This window comes from Lissotriton helveticus, chromosome 1_2 (assembly GCF_964261635.1).
Source record: "Lissotriton helveticus chromosome 1_2, aLisHel1.1, whole genome shotgun sequence".
Lineage (NCBI taxonomy): Eukaryota > Metazoa > Chordata > Amphibia > Caudata > Salamandridae > Lissotriton > Lissotriton helveticus.
Genome location: NC_136058.1, coordinates 349,944,208 through 349,959,778, shown reverse-complemented (window position 1 = coordinate 349,959,778; position 15,571 = coordinate 349,944,208).

Sequence of the window (15,571 nt, the reverse complement as noted above, 5' to 3'; positions counted from 1 at the left end):
TGTTAATTTTGATATCTTAAAATTAGGAACAGTAAAAGAAAATAAAAAAAGTTATAATATGTAATAATACATTTTTAATAGTACATCATAATTAAAAAATGTCACAAAGTAATTTCTTTGCCGTTTTTACTGTTCTCAGAATATATTGAATTTCACTAGAAATAGTGATTTCATTCGTACTCATCACATAACAGCGGGCAAAAAAAACCAATCAATTAGATTGTTTAAAAAAAACATTATTCCATCTATAGTAAAATACTAGACAATACAAATCACACGTATATAAAATGATTATTGTTAAGAAGATAGGTTTCTTTTTCCTCATTCGCCTCAAACCTCAGCTGACAGAAGGTCAGAAGGCTGCCACTGCTACTCCAAATTGGAGAAGTACGCTATACAATGATCTATATTTCCACCCTTTATCTCCTGCCTACCAGTGGCAAGACTGACTTCACTCCAGTTGCTGCCCTCACGTTGTTAAGGAGAGGGAGGTTACACTCTATACGGGATTCAAGACCGAAATCAGTAGCTAGCCAGGCCGCCAAGTTACAGCTCTTTTCCAGTCCAAGAGTTGACTGAGGCTTAATCATAGGACAGAAAAAAATAAAACTCTAGACCAAAGTCCAGTTTAGCAGACCAGTCCAAATGGCGCGTTCCTTAGAGGTCCTTAATCGGGCCAGATCAATTTTGGATGTTTTATATACGGAGGATACCCACTCTGCTTGTTTAGGGGGTGTTGACTCAACCCATCTTCTACATATTTCCCGCCTGGCCAACACAATAGCAAAGAATAGAAAATCTCTATCAGGGCCACTAATGTCACTGAATACACCAAAAATAACATGTTTCAGGGAAATCTGTATTGAACACCCCAAAATAGAAGTTAGGCAATCTCCAATTTCCCTCCAAAATTCCGAAAGAGACGGGCAAGCCCAAAACATATGCACATCCGGGACACTTTCCATATTGCATTTCTTACGCCTTGCCGGTGGGCCCTGAGAGACCTTAGAGAGCCTGGCCGGGGAAAAGTAAGCTCTATGTGTCGTGAAATAATGATTCCTCCTCAGCCAAGCTGGTTTTACGACTGAGAAGAAATGTTATAAGACGTCTTCCACAGCTCCTCCTGATATATCTCCGAGATGACCTCCCTGATGTATCTGGAGATTTTAACAGCATTCTGGAGTGTGTCAGCTGGAAAGCCCAAGCGTAATATTGGATATCAGGGAGAGCCAAACCTCCCTTCTCCCTTCTACGTCTAAGCTTCCTCGATGATATTCTAACTGCCTTGGAGGCCCAAACAAAAGAATTAATGGATCGCTGGAATTTATCCAATAATGATTTCTCAAAATTCAACGGGATTGTGTTGAATAGGTATGTTACCTTTGGCAAAACTGTCATTTTTATAAAGTTAACTCTACCCAACAAAGATAACGGGAAATGAGCCTAAGATTTCATGAGCTCTTGGCACTCTTTCAAGATGTTGACCAAGTTAACCTTAGCAATTTTCTCTATTTCTGGGACAATTTTAATCCCCAGGTAACGCAATTCTTTTTTGGTTTGGTATCGGCATCCCGGGAGGTTCCATGACATAAGCTCTGTTTTATCGGCATTAACGTCATAGCCGGAGATTCGACTGAAATCTCTCACTAGTTCAATCATCGGAGGGAAAGAGGATTCCAAGTCCGATGACAGAATGAGAATATCGTCGGCCTACAGAGCCACCTTCCGCTCCCTAGAGCCGCTCTTAAAAGGTGTAATCACTGGTTCTTCCCTAAAACGTTGGGCGAACGGCTCTATATACAAGTCGAAGAGGAGAGGGGAGAGGGGGCAGCCCTGTCTGGTTCCCCTTTTGATTTTAAATGGTCTAGTTGTTCTGCCATTTACCACCAGCCACACCACTTAGTCTATCTGCCAATATCTTTGAGAACACCTTATAGTCGGAGTTCAACAAGGATATTGGCCTATATGACCCGCATTTTGTGGGAGGTTTACCTGGTTCTAAAATTAGGGTAATAATTGCTTCCCCCCATGAAACATGTGTTTGTGCTCCCTCAATAAAGATTTTATTAAAAATCTCAACTATGAAGAGAATAATTACTTCCTCCAGCTTCTTATAGACTTCTGCAGAAAGGCCATCCGGCCCCGTAGCTTTAACCTTTTTTACAGTCCAAAAGAGTCTTCCTGACTTCCTGATGTGTTATTTCTGCCTCCAAACTTTCCCGATGCATTATAGAAAGGGAAGGTAGCTGAATTTCAAGGAGCCAGTCTTGTATAGATAGATTATCCGTATCAGAATCCTCCTTATATAGCTCTTCAAAATAAGCATGGAAGATTTCTCCCATCTCCTCCTCCCTGCTTATTAGTAGGTTAGAGTGTACATCCTCTAATATATGATGTGCTTCCTTACTCTATCTGATTTAGCCTTCCAGGCAAGTAACCTGCTGGCTCCCTCCCCATACTCAAAGTGAGCTAACTTGCTCGATTCCCATCTACTGGAGATTCTTGCTTGAAATATATTCTCCAATGAGGCCTTTAATAGATCTAATTCTGCCCCTAATGTTTCTCTTAAGTCTTGCTCCTCATCGCTGAAGCCGTTGATCCTATTCTCCAATGCCTTCATTTGGCCCTCTACAGATGCAATTCCCTGTCTGTACTGTCTGTTCTTATAAACAGTTTTATTCGTGATCAGCCCCCTTAAAAAGGATTTCAGGGCAGCCCAAAAGATCATAATATCTGCCGATCCTATATTAGTTTCCAGAAAGGTTTTAACCTCCTGGATCAGACGACCAGTTATAGTTTCATCTAAGAGGAGAGATCGGTCACGAGTCCACACTCAAAGCCCTCTAAATCAAGGTCAATCCACACCACTGCATGATCAGACAAATGGGGAATCAAATATCCGATGTTCTTCGTACTACCCCTCAGGTCATTGCTAATCAGTATGTAATCGATTTGTGATTTATATCTGTATTTTTTATTTTAAAAAGATACACCCAGTTGTGTGCCAGACCGCTCCCTCCATATATCACAAATAGCATGTTGTTTCATCATTGCCTTTAAAAAGCCCCTGGATTTAGAAGAAACTGTAGTTCTACTTTTTGATGATTCATCCAGTCTTGGACTCAAAACTATATTAAAATCCCCAGCCAGAATCGCTGAATTAGGGAATTCTAAAAGATTTTAAAAAATGGTCTTTAAAGTGGAAGGATCGAAGATGGCGGAGTGGGCAGTCGCACTCCCTGCGAGCTCCCAGGAACCTGGACCCCTGAGCCTTGTTCTCATGCCGATCTCCCCCGATCGGCTCACAACTTGCAGCGGAAGCGGCGGTGCTGCCGTTGGTCCGTCTTGAGTCCACATCCGACCGGGGGTCTCCGCCGGAGGCTCTCTACAACACAGGCCGGTGTGGACGCCGGGGGCGAGCAGGGCCGCGACCTGCGGCCTGCGGTGGCATCGGGAGGCGAAGTGACCAGGTCCGTGGTGATTCCTGGGAGAGCGGACTGGTCGACTGCCCGACGGAGGCTCCTACAGAGCAGCGGACGTAGGCCGGGGACCGCGAGGCAACCGGAAGTGATCTGCGGTGCTACCGCGGCTCCCCAAACGGCCGGGAGCTTCTACGCAAGGCCGGGGACGCGGCCTGGAGGCGGAGCTCCCTGGATCCCCGTACCGGACCGGAAGGGCGCGGCGCTTGCCATCAGCGGCTGTGCGGTGAGTGGACAGTGGGGACAGAGAGGCCGGAGTGCCGATGCCCGCTTCGAACAGGCCCCACCGCTGGACCTTAGCCGAGTGTGAGGCTGGCCATGGGGCCCTGCCTTTCGCCATCCGTTGGGCCCCCCACGGCGGAGCAGCCTCGGGACAGTACATGAGGAGAGACTTCCCAGCAGTGGATTTTGCAGAGCAGGGCGGCTCGACGGACGGGCACAGCGACTGGGCCTTCCACCGCGTGGCACAGGGGTGCTACCAAGGGCGGCCCGAGCTTGAGGCGAGGGCGGGTGCCCGGAGGCGAACGTACGGAGGCACAGGCCCAGGCACAGAACACGAACCGGTTCGGCGTCGGCTGCTGACTGGGGCAGCGGTGCCTTGGAGTAACCATCCGCAGGAGCCCGTGGGAGCCGCATCCCTGAGCGACCCGCGATGGTGGGTGTGATGGCGGTCAGTTGAGGCGGCCGGTAACCTACCACTGGGACCAGCTGTGGGGGACAGCAGGAGCCGACCGAGTGCTGTACGGGGGCTGAGCAGACATCTAGACCACGCAGTCTCTGTCCGCTGCGGTGAAGACCACCCATAGATCACTGCCAGGCTGGTGTGGGACGGAGAGTCCCGAAACGGACGTCTCGGCGGACACATTTGGTGCCCACCGGGGTCGCGACAGCGGTCCGGATCTCGTAGAGGGACGGACCTGTTCCACGCTAATCGGCGCAAACCACCAAGTGGCAAATCAGGGGCACACCTGCCATCACTGTGCATCTCCACGCGGCGAGCGCTTGAGTACCCTCGAGCTCTGGGGTAGAACCGAACGGCCCCGCCGGGGAGGTCAGGCGGACCGCCGGTGGAGGGCGGGGCGGACACTCCGGACTCGCAGTGACCCCAGCGTATTGTTGGCTGTCCCCAAGGGCCGAGGACCCGCCGTGCCCCTCCCGAGCAGCTTCTACCTCCAGGATGGCCAGCAACAGAGGGGGGAAGAAGGTAGAGCGGACATTGCCAGAGATGCTGAATAGGGGGTCCTCAAAACAGGATAAAGGACAACACGGGAGGAGGTGAACCGCCAGTCACTAGGTCCTTCCTGGAATCTCTTTTCAGCTCGCTGCGGGAGGACTACCAGACTTTAAAGCAGGAGGTGGCCGGTGAAGTCCGGGAGGTGCGGAGAGAGGTGGATAGTCTAGGTGAAAGAGTGGCTAGTATAGAGGAAACCGGACACTCGAGAGATGAAGAGGTCGAACATCTACAGCAGGAGGTGCTGCAACTGCGAGAACAGCTGGACCTCCAGGCCCATGCGGAAGACCTTGAAAACCGGTCCTGCCGGAACAACATCCGCGTCCGGGGGGTGCCATCCAAAGAAGAAGGAGAGGACACTGCTGGTTACCTGCAGAATATGTTCAGGGAGATATTGGGAGAGCCGGAGGACTTTCCTATCAGGATTGACCGGGCACATAGAGTGGGCATGGCGCGCCGGTCCTCGGCGCCCCCGCCGGATATTCTAGCCTTCCTGCCAGACTTCCCACTTAAGGAACGAATCCTGCGTGAAGCGAGGAAACGACAATCACTCCAATTCCGTGGGCACGCAGTTGCGCTTTTCCAAGACTTATCAACAATCACGCTGCAAAAACGCAAGTCATTCAAAATAGCAACAGACTTTTTGAGAGCCCAGGGGGTGCAGTACTCCTGGGGACATCCTTTCCATCTCATCTTCCGGTGGAATGGCGTCCTCCATCAGCTCCGATCGCTCCAGGACCCTTGCGAGGTACTGGGGATCACCGCGTCGGACGAAGAAGCCCGCACACCACGAAGGAGGCTCATCACCAGAGATGGCTAGCAGAGGGTCTCTGAGCGCCGATCCTCTACTTCTTCTGCTCGACCAGACTCGCCTACCATCCGGCCGGGATGGACGGGGCGCTCCGGGAGACGGCCGGTCATACTGCCTCGAGTGACATTGCACTGACAGCTTGAGTCGACTCCGGGGGGAGATCACCACAACTTCCTTCGCATTGCAGGTTTGGGGGTTCTGCGGATGGGGGGGCGGGCGGGGGTGTAGTGGCTGGACGTCCACTTCAGTGACTTACCACGGACTTGTCCCTTGTGGACCGGCCTGGGACTATGCCGTTCTGGAACTTGTTGGGGGTGGGAGGGGGGGCTGGAGGGGTGTGCGGGCTGTTTTTCTGAGGGGGGGAGGTTGGGTGAGAGGGAGGGGAGGGTGGTGGGGAGTTTTGGGAGTTTGGTTGGGGGAGGGGGCTGGAGAGGGGGGATGGGGAGTTCTGGGTAGGGGTTGGAGAGCTAGAAGGGAGGGGGTGGGTCGTCCAGTGCACTATACAGGTCCTGCGCACGTTAACAGCATTCATATACCTTGCCTCGCTCCGGTGAGGACCTTGCGCTTTCACTATGCCTTCTCTTATGCCTCCCAGCACATTTAAGGTGGTGACCCTTAATGTTAGGGGTCTCAACAATCCGGTCAAAAGACGAGCAGTGTTGTCTCTCCTGGAGAACACCCAGGCTGATATTTGTCTTCTTCAAGAGACACACCTATTACCCCGAGACACTCATAGACTGCGCTCACATAAGTTCCCGACACAATTCTTCTCTTCTAGCACCACTAAGACGGCGGGAGTGGCAATCCTGGTGGCCAGACACTTCAGGGGGGACATCCTTCACAAACACACTGAACTCAAAGGTCGGCTATTAGCATACCGGTTTCGGATCGGGGGTATCGCCTTTACGATTGGGTCCTTATACAGCCCTAATGAACAACAAGAACGCTTCTTGCGGTAAGTGATTACGGACGTTACTGCTTCGCAGGATAGGCATGTCATCATCGGGGGAGACTTTAATATGGTCTTTGATTCCGCCATGGATAGATCCGCGCAGCGCTCCCCGCAGGTCGGGGAGTTTTCAACCGTGTGTAAGACACAGTTGTCGGAGCTGGACCTTCACGATCTCTGGAGACACATGTACCCCACTGACAGAGGGTATTCGTATTACTCCCATGCACACAAGACGTACGCGAGGCTGGACCACCTCTTGGTCACCACTCCGGTACGGGCGTTGGTCTCCGCGACGGGCTTGGGAGTGCTGTCCTTGTCGGACCATGCCCCGGTTTCCGCCACCTTGGACCTGCCACAGGTGACCACTCCTCCCAGAATATGGCGCCTCCGCGACACCTTACTTCACAGGAAAGTGGTGGTTGATCGCATCGAGGGGGCAATCCGAGAGTTTCTATCCCACAATGATAACCCTGATACCACCCGGGCAACACAGTGGGCGGCCCTGAAGGCGGTCCTCCGGGGGGGAATTTTTGGCCATCTCCGCTGCGGAAAATAAAGAACGTCAGGCCAAGAGAGGTGAACTTACCCAGCGAGTCCGCGAGCTTGAGCAGATGCACTGCAGGACGGGAGCTCCCAGAATATGGAAGCAGCTTAAGGAGACGAGGAAACTCCTGGCGGCCCTAGATTTGGGCAGGGCGGAGTATGCTGCGCTTCGTCTACGCCATGCATACTACTCTGGGGGGGACCGCTACGGCAGACTACTAGCTAATAGGCTCCGGGTGGCGCACCAACGCCAGCTAGTGAAGGAGATCACGGATTTCATGGGGACTGTGGTGTCCGAAGACGCCCGTATAGCTGACACGTTCCGCAGCTTTTACGCAGATCTATATGCCGGAGACACCACGGATGTCACTGTAATGTCCACATACTTGGACTCGGTCACCCTGCCCGCCCTGGACCCCTTGCAGGCAGAGTACCTGGATAGGGACATTAGACTAGAGGAGGTGATCTCCGCTATTGCCAGACTCAAGCATGGCAAAGCTCCGGGACCGGACGGGTATACCTCACTTTTCTATAAAACGTTCTGCACGACGCTGGCCCCGATCCTCACCCGGCTCTTTAATCCGTTCGCCGTCCCGGGGGCCATACCATCTGAACTCCTGAGAGCCTCCCTCACAGTTATCCCCAAACCCGGGAAAGATCGGGCGCACTGTGGCTCTTACAGGCCGATATCCCTTCTGAATGTGGATTTAAAACTGTACACTGGGATTCTTGCGGCCAGACTGGCCCCCCACCTGCCAGGACTGATTGATCCAGACCAGGCGGGATTTGTCCCGGGAAGGCAGATGGTGGACAACACCAAAAGGATTGTTCATCTCCTGGAAAAGGCCTCTCGGATCTCTGGTGAGAGGATGATGCTGGCAGTGGACGCGGAAAAGGCGTTTGACCGAGTGCATTGGCCTTATCTCGAACAGGTATTGCTGAAGGCGGGCATGGGAGACAAGTTCCGCACCATGATCCTCAATTGCTACCGATTTCCAACGGCGGTAGTGCGAGTGAACGGTTACAACTCGAAGAGCTTTAACAACGAGAGGGGCACCAGGCAGGGATGTCCGCTCTTGCCTCTGCTCTTCGCCCTTTATATGGAACCCTTCGCCCAACCGGTGCATAACAATCCGGCAGTGACGGGGGTGCGGTTCGGGGGCTTTACGCACACTGTCCTTCACATCTAACATGAGCTTCGATTGGAATTCCATAGAGCATATTATCAAACCCATTATCGCCACATTAGAGGCACTTTGCTGCCGATAAAGTGGCAATAATTTTGTCACTAAGGCTTGATAATATGGCCCTCTCTCCTTTCACAAATAAAGCTAACACTACAGTTTTACGGGTGCAGTGTACCTGGTACATTTCAGTTGTTATAGTGCCGCGTTCAAGTGGTGTCTATATGGAAGTGCCTACTGCGTTACTGATGCCTGTTATGCCAACTTATCTCTAATGCATTTGGCATGAAGGCTTTGTAGATCTAGGCTGCTGTGCTTTCCTTGTATAAACAGTGCGGCCACCGGAGTTCACCACTCGACTTGAACTCTGCTTCTATACGTCAAAGTATATTCAATACGTTGCAGACAATTCCATTGCTGTTGCTCGATAGGCCGTGGTTGCTTCTGAAGGATGTTTGGTGAAAGAAACAAAAGGACATTTTGATTAGTCATCGTAAACTGAGTTGCATAACTACTATCAAAAGTTAATTTTAATGTGGGTTCTTAATATTCCGTAGTTAGACTGTTGCAGCTCCAGCAAACAAAGGAAGATCAATAACTTAATACAGGCCTGGGACGGCCTTGTGACGCCGAAAAAAAATACTATCATGGACGCACAATTGATAATAATAGAGGCATAAGCACGTGGTGTAGTACAGAAATACGACACAGAAATGTATGCACGCACAATTTTTAAAATTAGAGGTGTATAGGACCTCGTGACTTATAAAGAAACATTTCAATGATGTAAGCACAATTTAAAACCATTGAGGGGTAGGAAAGCCATATGAAGGAGAAAAAAATTGCATTATGAATATACAATTTACAGTGGAGGCTAATGTTGTGACGTCTTCTCTTACCTTTGCTTCTGTAGTCTTTTGTCGTGTCTTCAAAGGCTGCAGTTTCGCTGAGTCTGGGGTGTTTTGGGTGTGGGCGCCGCCGCCGCCGCCGCGCCTATGGTATTGTGACTGGGCGGCAGCAGCAGTGTCACCACGTCGAGTGTCAGGAGTCCTCCTCCGCTCGAGCAATCAGTTCATAGTAAAATCGATGATTTTTTTAAAACTTGTTTTTATTGGCATTTCGTTATCATAGCAGTACAGACCATGTAAGTAATCACATATGCTAGAGAACATAGGATAAAAAAAAAAAAAAATCAAGGAGAAAGGAAAAGGCGCTAGCATGTGAATCAACATCACGGGGAGCATTGGAGTGGGTCTGCAGAGGCTGTACTGTGGTGGTGCCAAGTAACTGGGGGGACAGAACTCGGGGAAGGAGCATCTGGGCGTTTTCACGGGCATTTCGAGAAGAGATGGGATGTAGGGCGTTAGAGGGGATAGTAAAATCGATGATGACACTCTGTTTGTCACCGCAGCACAGGCAGGCAAATGAGAGCGTGCTCACATCAGTGCCCGCATTATATGGGAACCGCGGGGGCTGACCAAACCAAGCCCAGGGCCGTCATTGTTAGCCTTTTCACGGTCTGCAAGAATGACGGCCCTGGGGGACATCCCATTGGCTAATGTATTGGTTTCCGGGCTTAGTGATAGCAAGCATGCTAGGGGGTGGCATGTGGGGAGTGTGGGTGGGTGTGCACCGCGCATGTGCAAGTATGAGTGTGTGCACTAACAATTAAAAACAGAGAGAGATGGGGGCGTTGTTATAATGTACGCAGAGGCAGGCTCAGAATTGGATCTGCAATGAGTGAACACTTCTAATCATTCTCCTTAGCGCGCCCTGAGCTCTGATTTGTCACTGAGAGCGTGATCGCACCATACTTTGTACTGCTTATCATACTCAGCGTGTACCCGCGCATACGGTACGAATATGCCTTGACAATACGTGTCGCATTAAAGCTTCCGTGTGACGGCATGTAAGGCGTTCTGTACGCGAAAGGCGGCAATGTTTCTATGAATTTTTTTTAATACTTGTAACAATTATATATTACTTTTAAAAACAATTACACAAATCGCGGTAGAATATCATGGGTCCTCGAATTGAAAGAGCTGAGCAAGCGCATCATATGCGTACGCAAAGCCATGTGACTTTAAAAGTAGAGATTTGATTGGTTCATAACTTTTCCTATTGCGACTATTGAAAGTTCCGTCCCATTATAATTATTTGACTTTGAGTTTCTAAGAAGAAGCATTTCTTCTGAGAATCTTCTCAAATAGAAAGAAGATCACCATAATAAGAGCAATGGAGTCATCTTCCAGCAGTTCTTCAGAGGGAGATTTCCTTCCTGAAGAACCTCCAAAGAAGGGGAAAGAATCTCTAATTTGGAAGTTTTTTACTTTTCCAGAAGGACAAAAAAAGGTTAATGCTCCAAAAGTAACCTGTAAAATTTGCCAAACAACTCTTTCAAGGGGTGATCCATGTAAAAAATACTCCTTTGGCACAGCAAATATGGTGCGACATGTGAAGAACTTGCACCCCAACAACTTTGCTCGAGCTGCAAGACGGAGGTTTCATGAGAATCCACCTGCTGCTACACCAAGCACATCAACTGCGGCAGCAGCATTTTCGGCAAGCAGTCCACACCCACATATTGATTCTGACTTTGCTTAAGTTAAAATTCTATGCATTTATTGCGATAAACTTTTGTGTTATGGGGAACAGTCTATGGACCTGATGAAACGCAGGATGCAGGATCATTGCTGCCCTCGACATTAGTTTTTTCTTCATTCTTTTGTTCCTCTTGGAATTTGTTGAGAAAACACAAAAAAAATACAAATCTAAAAAAACAATAAAAAACTGTTCTTTTTAGAACTACCTTCACTGGTCAAAGAAAGAACTATATTTCTATGTTAGTATATAAAAGTTTGTCAGAATGAATGTGTAGTTGATAGATGAAATAATGAATATATTACTAGTGTATGGAGAATGTGAAAGTGTAGAATTATAAGGAAGTGCTACAGCATAAATGTATAAGGTGTTTACCTATAGTATACTGTAGTATGTCCGAAGCACTTGAATGTAACATATGTACATAAATATGTTACAAGTCTATGCTTCAATTTGCGGTGCTAATGAAACTGCCTGGGTGAATTTGTATTTCTTAGGGGTGGATTTACAATCCCCTTGTGCCTGTTTTACACAGCTGTTGCGTCACTTTTGTGACAGAGCGGTGGTGCAAAAGATGTGCCATGGTGTGTGCTATTAACAATGTGACGCATCTGGAGGGTGCATTACATTGTAAAGCCCTGCGCCAGAAGAGGCTTTCCTGTGCAGAAGCGGGTGCAGCAACGCCTCCTAAAAGTGACTAAGTGAAATGTATAACATTTCATTCAGTCACTTTTGAGCTTCTGCTGCGTCAAAACCTTGCACTTGCTTGAAGCAGGTGTAAGGATTGATACAGCATTGTGAGCATAGGGCCCCAAGAGCATTGCTGGAGCTGTGTTATACTTGCAACCGAAGTCAAGCAATAATTAATCAAAAAATTACTTTGCAATTTAGTTTTGTTATTATTTTATAATAAGAATATGAAATATAATCTAAAAAATAAAATAAATATAAATATTTATATTAAAAATATAAGAAATTAGTATAAAAAGAAAGACATAATAATTAATACATTTATAAATTATCATTTACAAAACCTTTGAAATTCACTGAAAAAACCATAGGTTTCACACACGTTATAGTTAGGAATTAGCATTTAAAAAACCATGCAAATTCATTGAAAAAACCATAGGTTTCACACGTTATAGTTAGCTGAACATTTCTCTCATACAAAACCTTTAAAATTCCTCCATTATAGTTAGCTAAGCTAACTTTAACTTGCGCGCCCGCAATGCACTGCTGATGACGTCACATATTACATCTCTCATGACATGGTCAGTGACATCACTCATGACATCACTGATGACATCTCAAATGACATCCCTGATGACATCACTGATGACATCATCCTTGTGGCAGACCTCCTCTCACTATAATATAACCTTTGATACACACAATCAAAAATAGAAACTAACATTTTCAAAACAATGGAGATACCAATTCCAGTTAGAACAACCTATTCAGTAATTCTAAAATCTACATACACATCCACTCATTCACCAACAGTTCTATATAGTCACTCATACATGTACTCATTCATCATATGTACTCATACACCTATACCTCCTGTTATACACCGACACTCATCTATAGTTACTCACACACATACTCACACATGCAAATAAACTATCAAATATCCATTTACTTGCATATACAGCTATACACCCACCACTACAATAACTTCTACAGAATCGTACACATACTTACTCTCTTAAACAATCACTTATAGAAACACATACTTATTTATACAAGAAGTCTTAGAATCTCTCGGTCTCACATATACTCACTTATATACATCAATACTCATATATACTAGTTTAAAACATATGTAGTTACTCATAAAGATACTATTGAGACAGTCATTCATTCACTAACACACCCATACACACACTCATCCACCCATACAGTCGTACACACATGCTGTCTTCAAAACACATACAAACAAATATTGCCTCAACCTCTCACTGGCATTTGACACTGTCAAACATGACAATCTACTGAGCCTTCTGAAATGCAGGATGGGGCTCTCTGGCACTGTACTAAAACGGTTTGCCTCATTTCTCAATAACAGAATGCAGAGTCAAATACAATCAAACTCTATCCATCTCCAGTACCTACACTCTGGGGGTGCCTCAAGGGTCCTCTCTCTCCCCCACACTTTTCAATCTATTCATTGAACCTCTTACTGAAATCCCCAAAGCATCTAACATCCAATATCACATGTATGCAGATGACACCCAATTGTACATGAAAATCTCTTCCCCTGAAAATATTAAGATACTCAAATGAACCCTGCTCAAAACCCAAAAGTGGTTAACCTCCAACCACCTCAAACTTAACACCCTCAAAACGGGATTCTTACTTATATCACTGTCCAAGCAAAGTCCATTGTGGAGAAATATGTGAAAAACCTCTCACTCTCAACTGCACACCCCACATCATTGACTCTATGAAATCTCCAGGAATAGTGCTGGATAATGACTTAAAAATGCAAGATCACATCAGCACTGCAATCAAAGGAGTAAAGTTCCAAATGAGCATCCTAAGGAAACTTAAACCCTTCCTTCCCCATGAGGGCTTCAAAGCTGTGGTGCAATTGTTAGTCATCTCATGGTTGGAATATGTGAGTTCCACACTCTGAGGGCTTCCTAGAGACAGATTAGCCTCCCTCAGAGCATCTCTGAATGCGGCAGCTAGGCTAATCACTGGCTCCAAGAAATCCAACCACATTTCTCCTGATTTGAAATCTCTCAACTGGCTTCGATTTGATGCAAGGATTCAATTAAAAATTGCATGTACGACTCATAAAGCACTGCATTTCAACACCCCTTTGTACTTGGCAAATAAACTCGAACTATCGGGCGGTGCCCTTTCCTCAAGGAGCTCCAGCCCCTTGCTTCTCAAGCCGAAGAAATATAAAAAAATTAAAACCTACAATCGTACTTTCTCAGGCATTGCCCCGAGAATCTGGAACTCCTTTCCTCTGGAAACTAGACTGATTTCCTCTACGCTTGCCTTCAAATGGAAAGTTAAATCTTTACTAATGAACCTCGCTCTGAGCTAGAAACTCTTACCGTTCGTCATGTAACACTGATTATGGCCTACTTGGCAATTTTATTACCCATTGCCTCCCTCCCATTTGTCCTTTGTTGGGTTTTTTTTCTACCCGATATCATGGTTTTTTACTTTGCCTTTTTACTTAGCCTTATATCATTATATTGGTAGTTATTGCTTTATATCATTGCCTTTTGGGTTTCTCAACTCTTATGTAAAGAGCTCTGATACCCACTAGGGTCATGTTCACACTATATAAAACGTTAAAATAAATAAATAAATACAGTGGTCAATAGGTCAACTTGTGTTTTGAAACTAAAAGCATTTAGAGTGTCACTTCCTTAAGGCTGAAAACATTAGTCAGAAAACCAAAATCACTGTGTAGCGTGATTGATGCAACACAAACAAGAGAAGAGAAATGTGTTGAAGAAATGTACAGGATTAAAGAGTGGAAAGTCAGGAATATTAAACTAAATGTCTTTAACAAAATTCAACTACCAAATTGGAAGATATGCTTAGAAAGGAGAACCAACATGTATCATTAATTTTCAATATTCGGAAATATATCATGACATATGACCTTGGTAGACTCACGAGCACACCAGATAACCTCTGATTATATCAGAAAGATATGGGTTGTAATCAATGAACCATTGAAAATAATGTGTTGATGGTGTTTTGTTCCTTAAGAAATCAAAGGTAAATCACATTGAATGGAATAAACAATTCATTTCAGCTCCTGGAGCATGAAAACAGTTAATTCCTTTTCATAAGACTTTTTGTCAAGAATTTACAGACCTAAAGGACAGATTCAAAGGCAAGCTGTATCCTAAGATAAGGACAAAAGATTGATAAGATTGTGATCATTAAGGATCTGATGACCTTTTTTGGATATTTGATTCACACTGTAGGAAGTAGCCACTGCAGATTGGGGATGTAATAAAATCTCATTAAATAGATAAATATTTAAGAAATATTGTTGTTGCTAGTTTTGGGTACATATTACATTTTTGGGGGATACTAAGAATTTTTCAATATAATTCTAATGAGGCTTCCTCTCAGAATGTTACATTTCTAAAATACTCATTATTTGATGTACAATTTTGAATGGCTAGCTGAAAAATAGAATAAAATAACCAGGTTTTTCGATAGGAACGAGGGGACAATGGAGTCATTCCTTACCGTGTGGGAAACTTTTAAAGCATATATTCGGGGACTCATCATCTCTAAACATGCAGGAGTCCTTAGGTCCATTAGGGACCGTCTGAAGCTCTTGGAGACTCGGCTTCAAGAAATAGAGGTGCGTATAGTAAAGGAGCCTAATGTGGACTTGACATAAGAACTGGCGCAAACGCTCAGAGAGTACCACGAGGAGGCGGACGCTGAAGTCAAACATCTGGGAAAGTACGCCACTGCCCGTTCCTATGGGGAGGGGGAACACCCCGGAGCAGTACTGGCTAGAATGGTTAAGCAACGCAGGCAGACCACGCCCTTACACGTGGAGAGATCTCCTGTAGACGGAGAAGAAATTGCTGTGGAGCAGACTGCAGCTCGTTTCCGAGATTATTATGCCACTTTATATTCTTCCAGGGGACCAATTCCAGATGATAGTATACTAGATTATCTCTCGCATATACAACTGCCCTGGCTCACCGACACTCACCACGGGTTCCTTGTTCGGCCATTCAAAACGGAGGAGATAGTCTGGGCATTGTCGTC